General features: G+C 47.7%; 1 protein-coding gene across 7 annotated transcripts in view; it reads left to right on the forward strand.

The window, feature by feature from the left end:
- The window catches only part of USP50 (ubiquitin specific peptidase 50), a 433,978-nt gene that overhangs the window by 182,203 nt on the left and 229,871 nt on the right, over positions 1 to 21,904 (forward strand). The window lies entirely within an intron of this gene.

Genomic DNA, 21,904 nt, shown 5'->3' on the forward strand with positions numbered 1-21,904 from the left:
GAATAAACCATAAAGATGTAACGTTACATGATACCACCCCAGGTCTGGACTAGTGCTGCTATAACCACAGAGAAAGATGTCGACCAAATGTATAGCCTTTATCTGTATGTGTTCTTACAATTTTATGTAGAAACCTGAACTCATATATGTTTTCTTAATCACCTAAAGCAGCGAGCATCAATTTCTGTAGGCCATAACCTAGAACTACCTCGTGTAACGTTTAATGTACATAAAATAATCACACCATGTAGTAAATATAATGTTAGGTAACGAAAAGGTACTCGGACCGACTGTATTAAAGAAATGTGTAACGAAATTGAAATATATATGTGTGTTTAAATAACATCAAAATAAGGCGGAACATTATAAAAGTTCTGCATTCAAAAGTTAGCAACGCACGAGGAAAAAACCTTTGTGAGTATATGCAAGGCCATTCTCCCTCCCACCCTACCAAGCCTGCCAGATAAGGAAGCTAAGGCCTGTGCCGCGCTCCCTCACCTCCCCCAACCAAGCTGGAGCCGCTTCAGAGAGTCAGAGGCCCCGGTACCGCACCCAAGGCCACAGCCCGCCACCTGTGTTATTTACAGCACGGTAATAAACCCACGTTTGAATCCACTGATCTACCAGCGCCCTCTCGTAAATTCCACAACCCTCCCCCTAGACCACCCCAAGAATCATGACCCCGTGCAAGGACGACCCCCATCACTGGGACATGACACAGAGACCCATTTATATAATAACTTCTAACGCGGCAGACAGACATGTATCATTCGGCTCAGGCCCCAGAGCCCAGCCCCTCGACCTAAAATACCGGTCAATAGGACACAGGTAAATCTCACCCCAACCGACAACCACCGGACCTCTCACGAGGTGCATTCCTCATGTGTTGCGTTTATTCTATAAGACAAACTGCTGAGCGATTTATTGATGAACTTAGATGTCGTTTCTTGAATAACTGCAGTGTGCATGGCCTAGGGCAAACGAGTCAGGAAAGGTATTCATCTTTGTCACAGGCTGCCCCAGCATACCAACACCGCTCGGATGACCTCAAGCTGGCCTGCCAGGCCCAACCCAACCCACGAGGCTGACCAGTGACGTCCTCACGCCAAGACCAACCACGCTGCAGCAACACCTATAGTTAGTCGACGCCACCCAATCCCAATTAACTTGTGCCCCCTATAGTGTGTAGGTTCTGATGACGTTTTTTGTATTAGAAATACGCCTGTCTTTGCTATTGTCAGACAGAGCGCTCTCGGAGGTTGCAGAGTTCTTTGCATGCCCTATTCTTTGGATAAACTCCCACTTACGCTCACCCGCACTCTGTCTTGGTCTTATTCCCACTACGGGAGAGTCCCTTATTGTCTCTCATTGCGGGGAGGATCGTGCTGAAATTGGGGGCGCTTCCTTTCAGTGGTGACCCCGACGTGATATCTCCAAATTATTTTTCCTAACTCCTTTTTAACGACCCCCTTGTGGCACGAGAATCTCCGGTCGAGAAGGGATACGCACGGTGAGCCGGCTCCGGGAGGCTGCCCGCCAACGGCGACCGGCACAATAAGAAGTGCGCACTCAATGAGAAAGGGTACGGGATCCCGATTGGAAAAAAATCCCCTTTGAGTGCCGCTCGCCGGAGCCAGGGGCTGACCGTTGAGTTACCGGTGACACTGCCTGGACGGACCCAGTTTCGGAGACTATCGGTTCAAGACGGGCACGTGAGTACTGAGTGCGAGCGATCGTAAAGGGGAAGGGAGGGGAAATTGTGAACAGAAGAACGGGGACAGGTAGAGGAGAAGAATAACGGGGGTCTACTAAAGACGGGTCTTGAAACTTTCTTTATCTTTTCTTTGCATATGGCCATTAGGAGTGAGAAATAAGTGAAGTGGTAGAAGTGACGGAAACCTAGCTCCGAAAGGGGGTGGAAGGCGGCGCCGCATAGTGCTATCTAAACTAGTACTGGGAATATATGAAGAAGTAAGAAATAAGTTATTGGTGTCTGGCAAAAGGAGACACCGGGAATATTTTTTAGTGATTGCTACTCTCTCTATTTCTTTTTTCCATTCCACGGGGCAGGGGGAGAAAGCGAAAAGGGTATAAGGTAAATATACTTGTAGAAGAACTATAAAATAGGGAGCACATTTTTAGGAGTGGGGATTAAGTAGTGGCACGTACAGACGTGAACATAGTAACCTTAGCAGAAAAACAGGGACAGCTGGCCAGGGAGGAAAGGGAGGAAAAAAGACGAGGTGTGAGTGGAAAAGCATTGTGAAGGGTGCGCGCACCGTGTGAGTGTTGGAGAGGACCGGTTGACCGCGAGGTGGTGCTAGAGAGTGTTGACCATAACTAGTAATTGATCAGTTGCAAGTGAAAACACATGAGAGTGTATGGGAATGGGAAGGAGATGAGCTATGGTGAGTGAGAAAGGATTTGCGCAGTGAATAAAGTTGGGTGATAATTTTTGAGACGTCCGCTCTTGTCTGTGCCATAAAGGTATACATACACATATCTACACCTAACTAAAGGTAAAGAAGGTGGACACGGCTGTGTTAGTGATTTAGAGGATGGGGGCCGAAACTCCCTTGTCACATATTTGTAAGAGCTTACCGGGATACGCTGAACGAATAAATAAATATCACGATCAATGGGTAACAGAATTGAAAGGGGAGGGTCTGCCCCAGATTTGGCCCGAGGGAGGGTCTTTTGACAAAAGCGTTCTTGATATGGTACGAGCATGCATTAGCCTCAAGTATAAGGGAAAACAATGGCAAAATAGGAAGGAGATATTAGACCTCTGGAGATTGTTTGAGGAAGTACCCCCACCCAAAGCTCCGGCACCAAATATTGATCTACCTTCTACCACAGATAATCCACTGATGATTCCAAGAGAGGAAAAGGAACAGCTACGTACAGAACCACCTGCGGAGGTGATTAGTTTGTACCCGATATTGCCTAAACCAGCCCCCGCAGCAGGATATAGTGACCCTACTTATGTGCCTCCCCCCACAACTGGTACACCACAAAGACCAACAGCCCCCCCGCCATACGAAAGCACCAGAGAGCGCGCCCAGGGAAGCACACAGAGGGTGGATATAGAGAAGCTAACGAGTGACTTAGAGTCGAGGCTTACTGTGGCAAGGGATGAACTCTCAAGAATAAAAGACATATGTGAGCGCACGGCGTGCGCCCCTACACAATCAGGACGCACGTCTAGAGCGTCGAGCGAAAGTAGACAAATTGAGGAAGGATGGAAAAAGGGGGAGATACTGTTCAGAATTGAGGAAGAGCCGACAAGAATAATAGAGGTAGGAGCGGTAGAAGGGAGCATTGGTGATGTATCACGAGAGAGAGGGATCAGAGAGGACTTGTTATGTGATGTCAGAGGAGGGTTGGATGAGAGTGATAGGTTGAGTATGGCAGTAGGAGGGGAAAGCGAGGAGGTGGACGGTGCATGTTCGCTAGGGACTATAGACGACGAATGGATGGGACGACTAAGAAATAGGGTGGGGAAGATGGCGTCATTGGAGTCAGCAGCGACTAAGGAAAGGGAGGGTGCAACCGCAAAAGGGAAGTTACAACTTCCATTGATACACAGAGGGGGGGGGAGACCAAACTATATACCATGGGCTCAGATGGATAAGGCTAATTTAATGAAATTATTGCCCCAGCTGTCAGGAGGGGCGAGCAAGTGGATATATGCATTTGAGAAACACACCGCCGGCATACCGTTGGCAGTAGGCGATGTGAAAAGCCTACTAGTAACCGCAGTAGGAGATCAAGCGGACAGAGTATGGGCTAAGGCTGGTTTCCCGGCCGTGACGTTGGACTGTGATCGCCATGATGGGGCTTCCTTTAATACAGTACGAGCAAGGGTGTGGGACGCACTGCGGGAGACATTCCCAGATACCCCTGATTTACAGTCAGTAATGCAATGTACAATGAATGACGGGGAGGATGCTATGGATTACATTCTCCGGGTGCAGGAGATGTGGAGAGCGGAAACGGGCACGCCCTGGCACCAATCCACATCTCTATTTTATTTTATCATTAAGAGAGGGCTCCCAAAAGAGGTGCAGAAGGCACTCGATAAAATAGCGGGCGTTGAGGCAAAGGGGTGGCCAGAGATCCAAAGTATAATAGTGCACCATTGCAAAAGGATCAAAGAGAGAGAGAGGGAAGTAGCACAGAAAAGGTTGGCAGACGAGGCGAAGTTGGTACAATCAAAACTGGTGAAGGTTGCAGCAGCGGTAGCAGGGCTCCCACTCATGAGGGAGGGAGACGAAGGAGAGGAGGGGCAAATAGCAATACAAGGAAGAATAGCAGCAAATTGGGCAGGACAAGGACAACGACAGTGGACTGAGCAGGAGCAGAACGGAGGTCCAACGTGGCAAGAGTGGGCCCCAAGAGGGGGAAGAGGTGGGTACAGGGGCCGAAGAGGAGGACAAGGGTATGGAGGAATGGGAGGAAATGGGTGGCAGGGTCCCAGAGGTCCACAGGGGAGCTGCTGGAATTGTGGGAGATGGGGGCACTACTCACGAGAGTGCAGGAGCAGACAAAACAACGGGTTCCAGGAGACAGAACAGTACGGTCACCCCCACCCAGGAAGCCCCTACGGCCTCCCCATGGGACAATACCAACAACCAGAAAATGTAGGACAAAGAAGTAACGCACAACTACACGGACATCAGTACAGAACACACAACCACCCACAGAATAATGACAATATGCAATACACGCCAGGTAACACTTTCGCCACAGTAGCTAACGGAGCGCCTGCTCCCGCACCTTACAGCGGGGTGTCAGTAGTTTCGGGGAACATTTTTGATCAAGGGGGGGCAATGAGACACCCCGCATAGGACAGCCCACAGAGAGCACTTGCGTGTCCAGTACTATCTACGACCCACAATGCATCAGAGGAACCATTGATAGGAGCGCAGATAGGAGACAAGCAGTTCATATTCATGGTGGATTCGGGAGCGGAGAAATCATGCATTAGAGAGGGCCGGTTCCCGTTATCTAATAGAACGTTAGAGACGCAGGGGTTCTCTGGGGCTGTAATTGAAGTTCCTTACACAGAGGCATTGGATGTGACAGTGGGGGGTAAAACAGTGAAAGCACCCTTACTGTACTATGAACACTCTCCCATTAATTTGCTGGGGAGAGATCTCTTAAGCAAACTAAATATGACAATATCATTCACCGGGAGCGGTATCGTATGTTCGACGCCAGGCATATGCCCCCTCCGCATATTAGCAGTAATACACGGCCACACAATCATGCAAGAGATCAGAGGGTTACCAAGAAACGAGGAGATGTTTGTTGAGGGCATGAGAACATTGGCTCTCATAGTACCAGAACTAAAAAGGATGGATTGGAGGATTCCAGCCGAGTTCCTCTTCCGCCCCATAGCAAGCCCCGACGCTGCTCCCGGGTCAGTGCTATCGTTGGATTTACACGCAGTACACGTGTCAGCAAACAGAATATGTGTGATTGGCGTTGACATGGAAGGATGTGAGTGGCGGACAGTACTGTGTACAAATGCAAATATCCCACTGAGGGAGCTCTCGGACGAGGAGCTATTTTCTGACACTGAGACAGATGGCGAAATAGTGATGGAACTAGCAATGCCGTGTGACATTGTAGTTACAGCCAGAAAAACTCAAGTTGAATTAATGGCAGTAGTAGGAGCACCACATGCCTTTTTTGATGACGACATGAGGTTAGTACCCACTAACATATGGACAAATGGCCCCCATGATGTGGGGTTATTACATGGGGTTCAGCCTGTGGTAATAAAACTGAAACCGGGAGCAATTATACCCCGGGTAAAACAATATCCACTGTCACGCGAAGCAGAAGAAGGGATCAGAGAGACACTAGATGCACTGCTAGCACAAGGAATAATAGTGCCCTCAAACTCCCCATGCAACACATGCATTTACCCGATTAAAAAGGTGAAGGGAGGTTCATGGAGGATGATACAGGATTTACGCCCACTCAATGATGTGATTCAGAAGGAGTTCCCTTTAGTTCCGAACCCGGCGACAATACTGTGCAACATTCCGAAAACGGCATCCCACTTCACAGTTATTGACTTAAAAAATGCATTTTTCTCGATTCCCTTAGCAGAAGAGAGCAGGTACTTAACAGCGTTTACACTAGGGGGGAGGAGGTTCGAACACTGCAGACTACCACAAGGATATTGCGAGAGCCCAAGCATATTCAACAGGGTACTACATGAAGATCTGGGGAATTTGTCTGTAGAAAGCACAGTGATTCAATACGTTGATGATTTATTGATTTGTGCACAAACTGAGGAAGAGTGCAGAAAGGACTCAATAACACTCCTGACATTATTGGCCAATAAAGGGTACAAGGTGGACAAGGGGAAGTTACAATACTGTCTGACAGAGGTCCTATACTTGGGACAGCTGATATCAAAGGATGGCAAGCGGATCATACCCGACAGGGCACAGGCGATTAGAGCAGTTGGGGAGCCCAAAACAGTAAAAGAGATGCAAAAATTTCTGGGTATGTGCAACTATTGCCGAGCATGGATATTGGATTATGCAGCATACACAAGGCCCTTGTTACAGGCACTAAAAGAGGCACAGCAGGAAAACAAAGCCATAGAATGGACAGAAGAGATGAACACAGCATTTAACTCACTAAAAGAGCTGATATCAAGCGCTCCAGTACTGGCAAATCCAGATTATGGGCGCGAATTCTTCTTATTTTCACACTGCAAAGGAACACTGATGACAGCAGTACTGACACAAAGGACATCGTTAGGGCACAAACCACTGGCTTACTATAGTGGCACCCTAGACGCAGTAATGCAAGGTCATTTCGCGTGCGAGCAATCCCTAGCTGCAGCCGCGTTCGCGATTGAGAAAAGTGCCACGATAGTGATGGGCTGTCCTGTGACACTGTTTGTGGAACACTCACTCTTTGCAATATTAGAGCGATCAAAGAGCACATTGACGACACAGCGCGCCACAGCATATGAAATAATACTGTCCAGCGCAAACATCCACATAGTAAGATGTAAAACAGTGAACCCGGCCACATTCATCACAGAGGCGTGCACCGTAGAGGACATGCAGAACCATAACTGCGCTACGTACACAGGTGACGAAGGTCAGGATCAAGTGATTTTTGAGAATGCCCTGAACGAGGGAGAGGTGTATTTCGTGGACGGGTCAGCATCAATAGACATGGAGACAGGAGAGAAACATGTGGGTATGGCAGTTGTACGATTAGAGGAAGATGAATACGAGACACTAGTGCAACACCGCCTCCCATCACACTATTCAGCCCAAGCAGCAGAACTAATAGCGCTAATAGAAGCCTTGCATGCCGCCAAGGGGTGCGCAGTGACAATATATACCGACTCAGCATACATGACAACAACAGTACACGGCGGGTTGGCGCGGTGGGGGCGGAGAGGGTTTCGACGAGCAGATGGAACACCAGTTCAACATGCAGAATTATTGAAAGAACTGATTGAGGCCCTGCAAGAGCCCACGGCAGTGGCCATCGTAAAATGCCAAGCCCACACCACAAATACAGATTTTATATCTTTGGGGAACGCGGCAGCAGACGCCGCTGCCAAAGAAGCTTCGTATTTACAGAAAGGTGTAGTAGGAGAGTACATGTTGCACCACACAGCAAGCCAAGAGGTCCCCACGGGATACAACATGATGCCCACACAGGTAATAATAGAGCTGCAAGAGGGAGCTAGTGCAGAAGAAAAATTGCTGTGGACTAAGAGGGGATGCAGCAAATCGCCGACTGATTTATTGTGGCGACAAAAAAGTTCAGGAAAAGCGGTAATGCCAGTTACATTGTTAGAAATAGCATTTCAACAACTACACTTTCCCGCACATAACGCAAAGCAACACATAATGGCGGACATACAAGAAGATTGGTTTGCACCTTGCCTCCATGAACACATCACAAGGCTGGCTTTAGAATGCACGACATGTCAGATTTACAACTCAGGAATGACATTGCGCACACTGAGAGGAACGATACCAAAACCAAATGGCCCATTCAGAGAGCTCCACATTGATTATGTAGACATGGGAGAAAGATGTAACGGGGCTCGCTACATGATTGTGGTTGTATGTCCATTTTCGAGGTGGGTGGAGGCAGGCCCCTGTGCGCGCCCTGATGCGAAGGGCGCCGCGAAGTTCCTAGTGCGGGAAGTGTTCCCGCGCTGGGGGATTTGCGAAGTTATTCGCTCAGACAACGGCACACATTTTGTTAATGAACTATTCAAGGAAGTGACTACGCTACTGGGAATAAAGCACAAATTATGTTCGATTTATCATCCTCAAAGTAATGGCGTAGTGGAAAAGATGAACGGTCTGTTAAAAAGCAGATTGTCAAAACTGTGTTTTTCCCTTAAAAAGACCTGGATGTACTGCCTGCCTTTGGCCCTGTTTGAGTTACGAAATCAGCCAAGTAAAGACCACCATTTGTCCCCGCATGAGATCGTCACGGGAAGGAGAATGCACACAGCGCATTCGCCTCTCCGTGAACGTTCTGATGCACACAGAAGTGCAGCGATATTGGGAGAGGAGTTCACAGAGTACTTGAAAAAACTGACACGGGCAGCGCGCGTAATTGCGAAGCAACTAGCCCCCCCCTCTACAAGAGAGGAGGGGAACACAACAGAAACAGAGACACTGCCTGAAAAACCATTACAACTAATGCCTGGTGACCTCATATATGTCAGAAGTTTTGTGCGAAGGTGGAATGCGCCACGTTTCCATGGCCCTTATGAGGTAGTGTTTTGCACACCCACAGCAGTAAAGGTGAAGGGCCTACGATACTGGGTACATTTGACAGACGTACGCAGAGCGTATAGCACCGTGGAAGGTGAGGTACAGGACGAGGCACAGGCAACTGCGGACAATGAAGTGGTGCAGAATGAATGATGGGAATTTTGTGTGCATTAAGTGATGGACATTGAACGCGACTGGCGCACGACAAGTGTACTGAAATAAATATGTGTATATATATATATAATTTTTTACAACTTTTGAAGGTTTTTGTGGTTTTTTTTGGTTTTGGAGAAGTTTTTTTTCCTCTCGACTTTCCTCATTACATATGAAATAATGTACGGATAGTACTGATTGTAACGTTACCTTGTCTGTGGACACCCCCCCTCCCTCACCCACTCCCATACTTTGTCGAAAAAATGTCACAACGTTATAAATGTTTACATGCTTGTACTTAATGCACTTTTATGTTTCAAACAGGATTTACTATGGCATCGAATGGGCAGCCTGCAACTAATAGATTTGTTAGATTTAGAGAAATGTTAGTAGATAGATTGACATATTCATACGAATGTGGTTTATCAATGTGTGTTATTGTGTTCTTCATCTCAATATTTTGCCTAGTGACATATTGGGTCATAGCGTTCATCTCTACCGAGATGAACGAGGGGGGAGGGGGGAGTAACACCACCCTTGCCCCTGGCACGAATTCAATTACAAATATGAATATTAAAGAAGGTGATTTTTTGGTCTGGGATGGATCACACCTTGTATGGGGTTACTATACTGCACCACCCACTGCTGCCCCGTTACAATCAAGAGATAAAGATATGAAAAATGACACAATGTCCCTACCTGAAATATATAACAGCCCCACTACCCTTCCCGCCCCGATACAAAACAGCGATTTGTTGTTTATTGAGGAAAATGGAAAAGTAATTACGATGACAGAACACAAGTTCCTATATGAGGAATTGGAAAAGGGGGGAGGGAATGAGAAAGGGGGGCCTATTCTTTCACCTATCGAAACTAAAAGGTATAGGAGGGAGGAGAGAAGTAGACGAAGAATAGAGACAAGCAGGAGGGGGTATGATGAGTATTATGGGTTAGGATTAGACAAGATGGAAGACCCACGACACCCCCACCAAGCAAATAAATGGTATGCAGATATGAGTACAACAGCTAAACAGACAACCAATGAAAGCTGCTATGTCTGTTCGCTCATCCCCCATGCATCAGGTACACCCAAAGTGTTGTTGCCACGAGAATTGCCCATTGTGGATGCCCAATGTCTCCTTCATCTCACACTGTGTAGAATAAAGAACACCTTTCAAGCACACGATGTCTCTTTCAAAATGATACAGGACAACAAAACGTGCTATTCAAAAGCGTCTGGAGTAGTCTGTCTTAAAGAACCTTTCTTTGCAATACAAGGGACGCTGTTTTCCGAAAACAAATGGAAAGATGAAGAAGTACTGTGCAAAGCGGAAGCACTGAGAGGTGTCCAACCAGACAAGCTGCGGTGGATGGAAAAAACGTGCTTACCAATATGGAAAGAACACATCTCTAAACTAACATGGGTAACAGCGATGGAGAAACCCTTCAAGCTACAAAGTGAAATACAAAACGAACTATGTTTCAAGGGAGAAGGAAAAGTGGCAATGGGAGCGAACAAAAACTGTAACAAAACTCTCACCATCCCAGACATGAAAAAAGGAACAGCAGCACTAATGGACACATACTGGGTATGCGGGAATCAGGCTTACTTGCACCTTCCCCAGGCCTGGAGTGGCAGCTGCTCAATGGCCACTTTGCATTCGGCCCTAATGGTGATTCCAGAAAGTCACGTCGACGAAAATAAAAGGACGCAAGGAAACATGAACAAGGATGCGACGTCTCCCACTGCAGAAGCGCACCTCTATGTCCTGTCCTCCGGAGGGAAAGAAGAGGAGCTATCACGGAACAAGCGAGCATCAAACTACATATCACAAGCATCATCCGATTTATTGGCACAGATCCCAGACAGGTATCGCCTGTTCAGCTCCGTGGAAACATTTTTTGCCTCACTAGTTTCAAGTGTCCAAGCAAGAGCAAATGCAAAATGGCTCCAGATCACACGGTGGGAACTGATTCAGCTGGCCAATGACACTGAAGAAGGGTTCAACATAATAAAGGTGGAACTACGAGCTCTGCGACTAATGACCATGCAGAACAGGTATGTTCTGGACCTGCTAACAGCAATCGATGGAGGTGTTTGCCGAAAAATAGGAAGTGCGTGCTGCACGTTCGTACCTTCTGAAGACGCAGAAAATGGGTCCCTGTCCCACGTCATTGAAGCAGTACATAACCTGGGAGAGAAGATGAAGCTGGAAGGCGGGGCTAAAGATAGCTCATGGTTCGACAATATCTTCTCCTGGGTTCCCTCATGGCTTGGAATGGCGATGAAGTTCTTGATACCAGTTGTGGTGGTCCTCCTCGTGGTGTTCTGCCTGTGCCAGGTGGGCCTCCGATGTTGTGCTAACGCAGTCCCTAACGGTGCTATGATGATGGTGACAATGGGCAACTCTGGTGGTACAATTAAGGCGACACAAGAAGTACATGTACAGACAGGAACAGATAACACTCCCAGATACCAGTTAGTGCCTATGTGCCGTGATAAGTACATAGTAGATAAACTATGGCACACCACTATCAAAGAACCCCGAGATGTGGAACTGGAATGGTATGAGGAGGTCTGGGTAGACTTGGAAGAAACTGGTGACTGTATATATTTAACATGTACCCCAGATGAGTATGCTAGAAGAGGTGAGAGCTTGAGGGGGGTATGCAGAGCCTGGATGCCTAGAAAAGGAACACCTGCATGGGATGACGCAGTGATAGAGGAGCAAGAATGTAGAAGATTAGAAGAGCTAAAGAATTCGTTACTTTAGTAACGAAAGGGGGGAAATGTAGGGGAGGACTGGCCGCGAGGCCCTCCTCACCTGCAGCCTTCTCCCCAGGTGAGGACCATGACTCGGTGGCCGTCCCCTCATGCCACCCGGGCCCAGGTGGAGGAGGGGTCACCCGCCGACGACATTGCCCACACATATCCGTTCCCTGCATATACCAAAATTCAGTTAGGCCTAGAAGCCATCTTGTTTAGCAAACATGGCGTGAGTTCAGCACACTGTAACGAGGCCCCCACCTTTGGAGGGCCTTTCATGCATCTCCGCCGCCGCAGTAGCCCTGGTAGATCCGCTGCGAGCACGTTCCCATGAGAAAGTCGGGTATGAGCTAACCCGAGATGCTAACACTGTAACATTTTATCGTTCACAATGTAATATTGCACCCCGCATGACCTGGTCCGCGAGGCCGGGGTGACGGGAAAAAAGCTGAAGCATCACTAGCTGAAGAAAGTAGAAAATAATTCAAGTATTGGCATTAACGAACTACCTCTGTTTAAACAGATCCTGTAAACTGTGAATAAACCATAAAGATGTAACGTTACATGATACCACCCCAGGTCTGGACTAGTGCTGCTATAACCACAGAGAAAGATGTCGACCAAATGTATAGCCTTTATCTGTATAAGTGTTCTTACAATTTTATGTAGAAACCTGAACTCATATATGTTTTCTTAATCACCTAAAGCAGCGAGCATCAATTTCTGTAGGCCATAACCTAGAACTACCTCGTGTAACGTTTAATGTACATAAAATAATCACACCATGTAGTAAATATAATGTTAGGTAACGAAAAGGTACTCGGACCGACTGTATTAAAGAAATGTGTAACGAAATTGAAATATATATGTGTGTTTAAATAACATCAAAATAAGGCGGAACATTATAAAAGTTCTGCATTCAAAAGTTAGCAACGCACGAGGAAAAAACCTTTGTGAGTATATGCAAGGCCATTCTCCCTCCCACCCTACCAAGCCTGCCAGATAAGGAAGCTAAGGCCTGTGCCGCGCTCCCTCACCTCCCCCAACCAAGCTGGAGCCGCTTCAGAGAGTCAGAGGCCCCGGTACCGCACCCAAGGCCACAGCCCGCCACCTGTGTTATTTACAGCACGGTAATAAACCCACGTTTGAATCCACTGATCTACCAGCACCCTCTCGTAAATTCCACAACCCTCCCCCTAGACCACCCCAAGAATCATGACCCCGTGCAAGGACGACCCCCATCACTGGGACAAGACACAGAGACCCATTTATATAATAACTTCTAACGCGGCAGACAGACATGTATCATTCGGCTCAGGCCCCAGAGCCCAGCCCCTCGACCTAAAATACCGGTCAATAGGACACAGGTAAATCTCACCCCAACCGACAACCACCGGACCTCTCACGAGGTGCATTCCTCATGTGTTGCGTTTATTCTATAAGACAAACTGCTGAGCGATTTATTGATGAACTTAGATGTCGTTTCTTGAATAACTGCAGTGTGCATGGCCTAGGGCAAACGAGTCAGGAAAGGTATTCATCTTTGTCACAGGCTGCCCCAGCATACCAACACCGCTCGGATGACCTCAAGCTGGCCTGCCAGGCCCAACCCAACCCACGAGGCTGACCAGTGACGTCCTCACGCCAAGACCAACCACGCTGCAGCAACACCTATAGTTAGTCGACGCCACCCAATCCCAATTAACTTGTGCCCCCTATAGTGTGTAGGTTCTGATGACGTTTTTTGTATTAGAAATACGCCTGTCTTTGCTATTGTCAGACAGAGCGCTCTCGGAGGTTGCAGAGTTCTTTGCATGCCCTATTCTTTGGATAAACTCCCACTTACGCTCACCCGCACTCTGTCTTGGTCTTATTCCCACTACGGGAGAGTCCCTTATTGTCTCTCATTGCGGGGGGGATCGTGCTGAAATTGGGGGCGCTTCCTTTCAGTGGTGACCCCGACGTGATATCTCCAAATTATTTTTCCTAACTCCTTTTTAACGACCCCCTTGTGGCACGAGAATCACCGGTCGAGAAGGGATACGCACGGTGAGCCGGCTCCGGGAGGCTGCCCGCCAACGGCGACCGGCACAATAAGAAGTGCGCACTCAATGAGAAAGGGTACGGGATCCCGATTGGAAAAAAATCCCCTTTGAGTGCCGCTCGCCGGAGCCAGGGGCTGACCGTTGAGTTACCGGTGACACTGCCTGGACGGACCCAGTTTCGGAGACTATCGGTTCAAGACGGGCACGTGAGTACTGAGTGCGAGCGATCGTAAAGGGGAAGGGAGGGGAAATTGTGAACAGAAGAACGGGGACAGGTAGAGGAGAAGAATAACGGGGGTCTACTAAAGACGGGTCTTGAAACTTTCTTTATCTTTTCTTTGCATATGGCCATTAGGAGTGAGAAATAAGTGAAGTGGTAGAAGTGACGGAAACCTAGCTCCGAAAGGGGGTGGAAGGCGGCGCCGCATAGTGCTATCTAAACTAGTACTGGGAATATATGAAGAAGTAAGAAATAAGTTATTGGTGTCTGGCAAAAGGAGACACCGGGAATATTTTTTAGTGATTGCTACTCTCTCTATTTCTTTTTTCCATTCCACGGGGCAGGGGGAGAAAGCGAAAAGGGTATAAGGTAAATATACTTGTAGAAGAACTATAAAATAGGGAGCACATTTTTAGGAGTGGGGATTAAGTAGTGGCACGTACAGACGTGAACATAGTAACCTTAGCAGAAAAACAGGGACAGCTGGCCAGGGAGGAAAGGGAGGAAAAAAGACGAGGTGTGAGTGGAAAAGCATTGTGAAGGGTGCGCGCACCGTGTGAGTGTTGGAGAGGACCGGTTGACCGCGAGGTGGTGCTAGAGAGTGTTGACCATAACTAGTAATTGATCAGTTGCAAGTGAAAACACATGAGAGTGTATGGGAATGGGAAGGAGATGAGCTATGGTGAGTGAGAAAGGATTTGCGCAGTGAATAAAGTTGGGTGATAATTTTTGAGACGTCCGCTCTTGTCTGTGCCATAAAGGTATACATACACATATCTACACCTAACTAAAGGTAAAGAAGGTGGACACGGCTGTGTTAGTGATTTAGAGGATGGGGGCCGAAACTCCCTTGTCACATATTTGTAAGAGCTTACCGGGATACGCTGAACGAATAAATAAATATCACGATCAATGGGTAACAGAATTGAAAGGGGAGGGTCTGCCCCAGATTTGGCCCGAGGGAGGGTCTTTTGACAAAAGCGTTCTTGATATGGTACGAGCATGCATTAGCCTCAAGTATAAGGGAAAACAATGGCAAAATAGGAAGGAGATATTAGACCTCTGGAGATTGTTTGAGGAAGTACCCCCACCCAAAGCTCCGGCACCAAATATTGATCTACCTTCCACCACAGATAATCCACTGATGATTCCAAGAGAGGAAAAGGAACAGCTACGTACAGAACCACCTGCGGAGGTGATTAGTTTGTACCCGATATTGCCTAAACCAGCCCCCGCAGCAGGATATAGTGACCCTACTTATGTGCCTCCCCCCACAACTGGTACACCACAAAGACCAACAGCCCCCCCGCCATACGAAAGCACCAGAGAGCGCGCCCAGGGAAGCACACAGAGGGTGGATATAGAGAAGCTAACGAGTGACTTAGAGTCGAGGCTTACTGTGGCAAGGGATGAACTCTCAAGAATAAAAGACATATGTGAGCGCACGGCGTGCGCCCCTACACAATCAGGACGCACGTCTAGAGCGTCGAGCGAAAGTAGACAAATTGAGGAAGGATGGAAAAAGGGGGAGATACTGTTCAGAATTGAGGAAGAGCCGACAAGAATAATAGAGGTAGGAGCGGTAGAAGGGAGCATTGGTGATGTATCACGAGAGAGAGGGATCAGAGAGGACTTGTTATGTGATGTCAGAGGAGGGTTGGATGAGAGTGATAGGTTGAGTATGGCAGTAGGAGGGGAAAGCGAGGAGGTGGACGGTGCATGTTCGCTAGGGACTATAGACGACGAATGGATGGGACGACTAAGAAATAGGGTGGGGAAGATGGCGTCATTGGAGTCAGCAGCGACTAAGGAAAGGGAGGGTGCAACCGCAAAAGGGAAGTTACAACTTCCATTGATACACAGAGGGGGGGGGAGACCAAACTATATACCATGGGCTCAGATGGATAAGGCTAATTTAATGAAATTATTGCCCCAGCTGTCAGGAGGGGCGAGCAAGTGGATATATGCATTTGAGAAACACACCGCCGGCATACCGTTGGCAGTAGGCGATGTGAAAAGCCTACTAGTAACCGCAGTAGGAGATCAAGCGGACAGAGTATGGGCTAAGGCTGGTTTCCCGGCCGTGACGTTGGACTGTGATCGCCATGATGGGGCTTCCTTTAATACAGTACGAGCAAGGGTGTGGGACGCACTGCGGGAGACATTCCCAGATACCCCTGATTTACAGTCAGTAATGCAATGTACAATGAATGACGGGGAGGATGCTATGGATTACATTCTCCGGGTGCAGGAGATGTGGAGAGCGGAAACGGGCACGCCCTGGCACCAATCCACATCTCTATTTTATTTTATCATTAAGAGAGGGCTCCCAAAAGAGGTGCAGAAGGCACTCGATAAAATAGCGGGCGTTGAGGCAAAGGGGTGGCCAGAGATCCAAAGTATAATAGTGCACCATTGCAAAAGGATCAAAGAGAGAGAGAGGGAAGTAGCACAGAAAAGGTTGGCAGACGAGGCGAAGTTGGTACAATCAAAACTGGTGAAGGTTGCAGCAGCGGTAGCAGGGCTCCCACTCATGAGGGAGGGAGACGAAGGAGAGGAGGGGCAAATAGCAATACAAGGAAGAATAGCAGCAAATTGGGCAGGACAAGGACAACGACAGTGGACTGAGCAGGAGCAGAACGGAGGTCCAACGTGGCAAGAGTGGGCCCCAAGAGGGGGAAGAGGTGGGTACAGGGGCCGAAGAGGAGGACAAGGGTATGGAGGAATGGGAGGAAATGGGTGGCAGGGTCCCAGAGGTCCACAGGGGAGCTGCTGGAATTGTGGGAGATGGGGGCACTACTCACGAGAGTGCAGGAGCAGACAAAACAACGGGTTCCAGGAGACAGAACAGTACGGTCACCCCCACCCAGGAAGCCCCTACGGCCTCCCCATGGGACAATACCAACAACCAGAAAATGTAGGACAAAGAAGTAACGCACAACTACACGGACATCAGTACAGAACACACAACCACCCACAGAATAATGACAATATGCAATACACGCCAGGTAACACTTTCGCCACAGTAGCTAACGGAGCGCCTGCTCCCGCACCTTACAGCGGGGTGTCAGTAGTTTCGGGGAACATTTTTGATCAAGGGGGGGCAATGAGACACCCCGCATAGGACAGCCCACAGAGAGCACTTGCGTGTCCAGTACTATCTACGACCCACAATGCATCAGAGGAACCATTGATAGGAGCGCAGATAGGAGACAAGCAGTTCATATTCATGGTGGATTCGGGAGCGGAGAAATCATGCATTAGAGAGGGCCGGTTCCCGTTATCTAATAGAACGTTAGAGACGCAGGGGTTCTCTGGGGCTGTAATTGAAGTTCCTTACACAGAGGCATTGGATGTGACAGTGGGGGGTAAAACAGTGAAAGCACCCTTACTGTACTATGAACACTCTCCCATTAATTTGCTGGGGAGAGATCTCTTAAGCAAACTAAATATGACAATATCATTCACCGGGAGCGGTATCGTATGTTCGACGCCAGGCATATGCCCCCTCCGCATATTAGCAGTAATACACGGCCACACAATCATGCAAGAGATCAGAGGGTTACCAAGAAACGAGGAGATGTTTGTTGAGGGCATGAGAACATTGGCTCTCATAGTACCAGAACTAAAAAGGATGGATTGGAGGATTCCAGCCGAGTTCCTCTTCCGCCCCATAGCAAGCCCCGACGCTGCTCCCGGGTCAGTGCTATCGTTGGATTTACACGCAGTACACGTGTCAGCAAACAGAATATGTGTGATTGGCGTTGACATGGAAGGATGTGAGTGGCGGACAGTACTGTGTACAAATGCAAATATCCCACTGAGGGAGCTCTCGGACGAGGAGCTATTTTCTGACACTGAGACAGATGGCGAAATAGTGATGGAACTAGCAATGCCGTGTGACATTGTAGTTACAGCCAGAAAAACTCAAGTTGAATTAATGGCAGTAGTAGGAGCACCACATGCCTTTTTTGATGACGACATGAGGTTAGTACCCACTAACATATGGACAAATGGCCCCCATGATGTGGGGTTATTACATGGGGTTCAGCCTGTGGTAATAAAACTGAAACCGGGAGCAATTATACCCCGGGTAAAACAATATCCACTGTCACGCGAAGCAGAAGAAGGGATCAGAGAGACACTAGATGCACTGCTAGCACAAGGAATAATAGTGCCCTCAAACTCCCCATGCAACACATGCATTTACCCGATTAAAAAGGTGAAGGGAGGTTCATGGAGGATGATACAGGATTTACGCCCACTCAATGATGTGATTCAGAAGGAGTTCCCTTTAGTTCCGAACCCGGCGACAATACTGTGCAACATTCCGAAAACGGCATCCCACTTCACAGTTATTGACTTAAAAAATGCATTTTTCTCGATTCCCTTAGCAGAAGAGAGCAGGTACTTAACAGCGTTTACACTAGGGGGGAGGAGGTTCGAACACTGCAGACTACCACAAGGATATTGCGAGAGCCCAAGCATATTCAACAGGGTACTACATGAAGATCTGGGGAATTTGTCTGTAGAAAGCACAGTGATTCAATACGTTGATGATTTATTGATTTGTGCACAAACTGAGGAAGAGTGCAGAAAGGACTCAATAACACTCCTGACATTATTGGCCAATAAAGGGTACAAGGTGGACAAGGGGAAGTTACAATACTGTCTGACAGAGGTCCTATACTTGGGACAGCTGATATCAAAGGATGGCAAGCGGATCATACCCGACAGGGCACAGGCGATTAGAGCAGTTGGGGAGCCCAAAACAGTAAAAGAGATGCAAAAATTTCTGGGTATGTGCAACTATTGCCGAGCATGGATATTGGATTATGCAGCATACACAAGGCCCTTGTTACAGGCACTAAAAGAGGCACAGCAGGAAAACAAAGCCATAGAATGGACAGAAGAGATGAACACAGCATTTAACTCACTAAAAGAGCTGATATCAAGCGCTCCAGTACTGGCAAATCCAGATTATGGGCGCGAATTCTTCTTATTTTCACACTGCAAAGGAACACTGATGACAGCAGTACTGACACAAAGGACATCGTTAGGGCACAAACCACTGGCTTACTATAGTGGCACCCTAGACGCAGTAATGCAAGGTCATTTCGCGTGCGAGCAATCCCTAGCTGCAGCCGCGTTCGCGATTGAGAAAAGTGCCACGATAGTGATGGGCTGTCCTGTGACACTGTTTGTGGAACACTCACTCTTTGCAATATTAGAGCGATCAAAGAGCACATTGACGACACAGCGCGCCACAGCATATGAAATAATACTGTCCAGCGCAAACATCCACATAGTAAGATGTAAAACAGTGAACCCGGCCACATTCATCACAGAGGCGTGCACCGTAGAGGACATGCAGAACCATAACTGCGCTACGTACACAGGTGACGAAGGTCAGGATCAAGTGATTTTTGAGAATGCCCTGAACGAGGGAGAGGTGTATTTCGTGGACGGGTCAGCATCAATAGACATGGAGACAGGAGAGAAACATGTGGGTATGGCAGTTGTACGATTAGAGGAAGATGAATACGAGACACTAGTGCAACACCGCCTCCCATCACACTATTCAGCCCAAGCAGCAGAACTAATAGCGCTAATAGAAGCCTTGCATGCCGCCAAGGGGTGCGCAGTGACAATATATACCGACTCAGCATACATGACAACAACAGTACACGGCGGGTTGGCGCGGTGGGGGCGGAGAGGGTTTCGACGAGCAGATGGAACACCAGTTCAACATGCAGAATTATTGAAAGAACTGATTGAGGCCCTGCAAGAGCCCACGGCAGTGGCCATCGTAAAATGCCAAGCCCACACCACAAATACAGATTTTATATCTTTGGGGAACGCGGCAGCAGACGCCGCTGCCAAAGAAGCTTCGTATTTACAGAAAGGTGTAGTAGGAGAGTACATGTTGCACCACACAGCAAGCCAAGAGGTCCCCACGGGATACAACATGATGCCCACACAGGAAATAATAGAGCTGCAAGAGGGAGCTAGTGCAGAAGAAAAATTGCTGTGGACTAAGAGGGGATGCAGCAAATCGCCGACTGATTTATTGTGGCGACAAAAAAGTTCAGGAAAAGCGGTAATGCCAGTTACATTGTTAGAAATAGCATTTCAACAACTACACTTTCCCGCACATAACGCAAAGCAACACATAATGGCGGACATACAAGAAGATTGGTTTGCACCTTGCCTCCATGAACACATCACAAGGCTGGCTTTAGAATGCACGACATGTCAGATTTACAACTCAGGAATGACATTGCGCACACTGAGAGGAACGATACCAAAACCAAATGGCCCATTCAGAGAGCTCCACATTGATTATGTAGACATGGGAGAAAGATGTAACGGGGCTCGCTACATGATTGTGGTTGTATGTCCATTTTCGAGGTGGGTGGAGGCAGGCCCCTGTGCGCGCCCTGATGCGAAGGGCGCCGCGAAGTTCCTAGTGCGGGAAGTGTTCCCGCGCTGGGGGATTTGCGAAGTTATTCGCTCAGACAACGGCACACATTTTGTTAATGAACTATTCAAGGAAGTGACTACGCTACTGGGAATAAAGCACAAATTATGTTCGATTTATCATCCTCAAAGTAATGGCGTAGTGGAAAAGATGAACGGTCTGTTAAAAAGCAGATTGTCAAAACTGTGTTTTTCCCTTAAAAAGACCTGGATGTACTGCCTGCCTTTGGCCCTGTTTGAGTTACGAAATCAGCCAAGTAAAGACCACCATTTGTCCCCGCATGAGATCGTCACGGGAAGGAGAATGCACACAGCGCATTCGCCTCTCCGTGAACGTTCTGATGCACACAGAAGTGCAGCGATATTGGGAGAGGAGTTCACAGAGTACTTGAAAAAACTGACACGGGCAGCGCGCGTAATTGCGAAGCAACTAGCCCCCCCCTCTACAAGAGAGGAGGGGAACACAACAGAAACAGAGACACTGCCTGAAAAACCATTACAACTAATGCCTGGTGACCTCATATATGTCAGAAGTTTTGTGCGAAGGTGGAATGCGCCACGTTTCCATGGCCCTTATGAGGTAGTGTTTTGCACACCCACAGCAGTAAAGGTGAAGGGCCTACGATACTGGGTACATTTGACAGACGTACGCAGAGCGTATAGCACCGTGGAAGGTGAGGTACAGGACGAGGCACAGGCAACTGCGGACAATGAAGTGGTGCAGAATGAATGATGGGAATTTTGTGTGCATTAAGTGATGGACATTGAACGCGACTGGCGCACGACAAGTGTACTGAAATAAATATGTGTATATATATATATAATTTTTTACAACTTTTGAAGGTTTTTGTGGTTTTTTTTGGTTTTGGAGAAGTTTTTTTTCCTCTCGACTTTCCTCATTACATATGAAATAATGTACGGATAGTACTGATTGTAACGTTACCTTGTCTGTGGACACACCCCCCTCCCTCACCCACTCCCATACTTTGTCGAAAAAATGTCACAACGTTATAAATGTTTACATGCTTGTACTTAATGCACTTTTATGTTTCAAACAGGATTTACTATGGCATCGAATGGGCAGCCTGCAACTAATAGATTTGTTAGATTTAGAGAAATGTTAGTAGATAGATTGACATATTCATACGAATGTGGTTTATCAATGTGTGTTATTGTGTTCTTCATCTCAATATTTTGCCTAGTGACATATTGGGTCATAGCGTTCATCTCTACCGAGATGAACGAGGGGGGAGGGGGGAGTAACACCACCCTTGCCCCTGGCACGAATTCAATTACAAATATGAATATTAAAGAAGGTGATTTTTTGGTCTGGGATGGATCACACCTTGTATGGGGTTACTATACTGCACCACCCACTGCTGCCCCGTTACAATCAAGAGATAAAGATATGAAAAATGACACAATGTCCCTACCTGAAATATATAACAGCCCC

This window comes from Ambystoma mexicanum, chromosome 11 (assembly GCF_040938575.1).
Source record: "Ambystoma mexicanum isolate Mex_15411 chromosome 11, UKY_AmexF1_1, whole genome shotgun sequence".
Lineage (NCBI taxonomy): Eukaryota > Metazoa > Chordata > Amphibia > Caudata > Ambystomatidae > Ambystoma > Ambystoma mexicanum.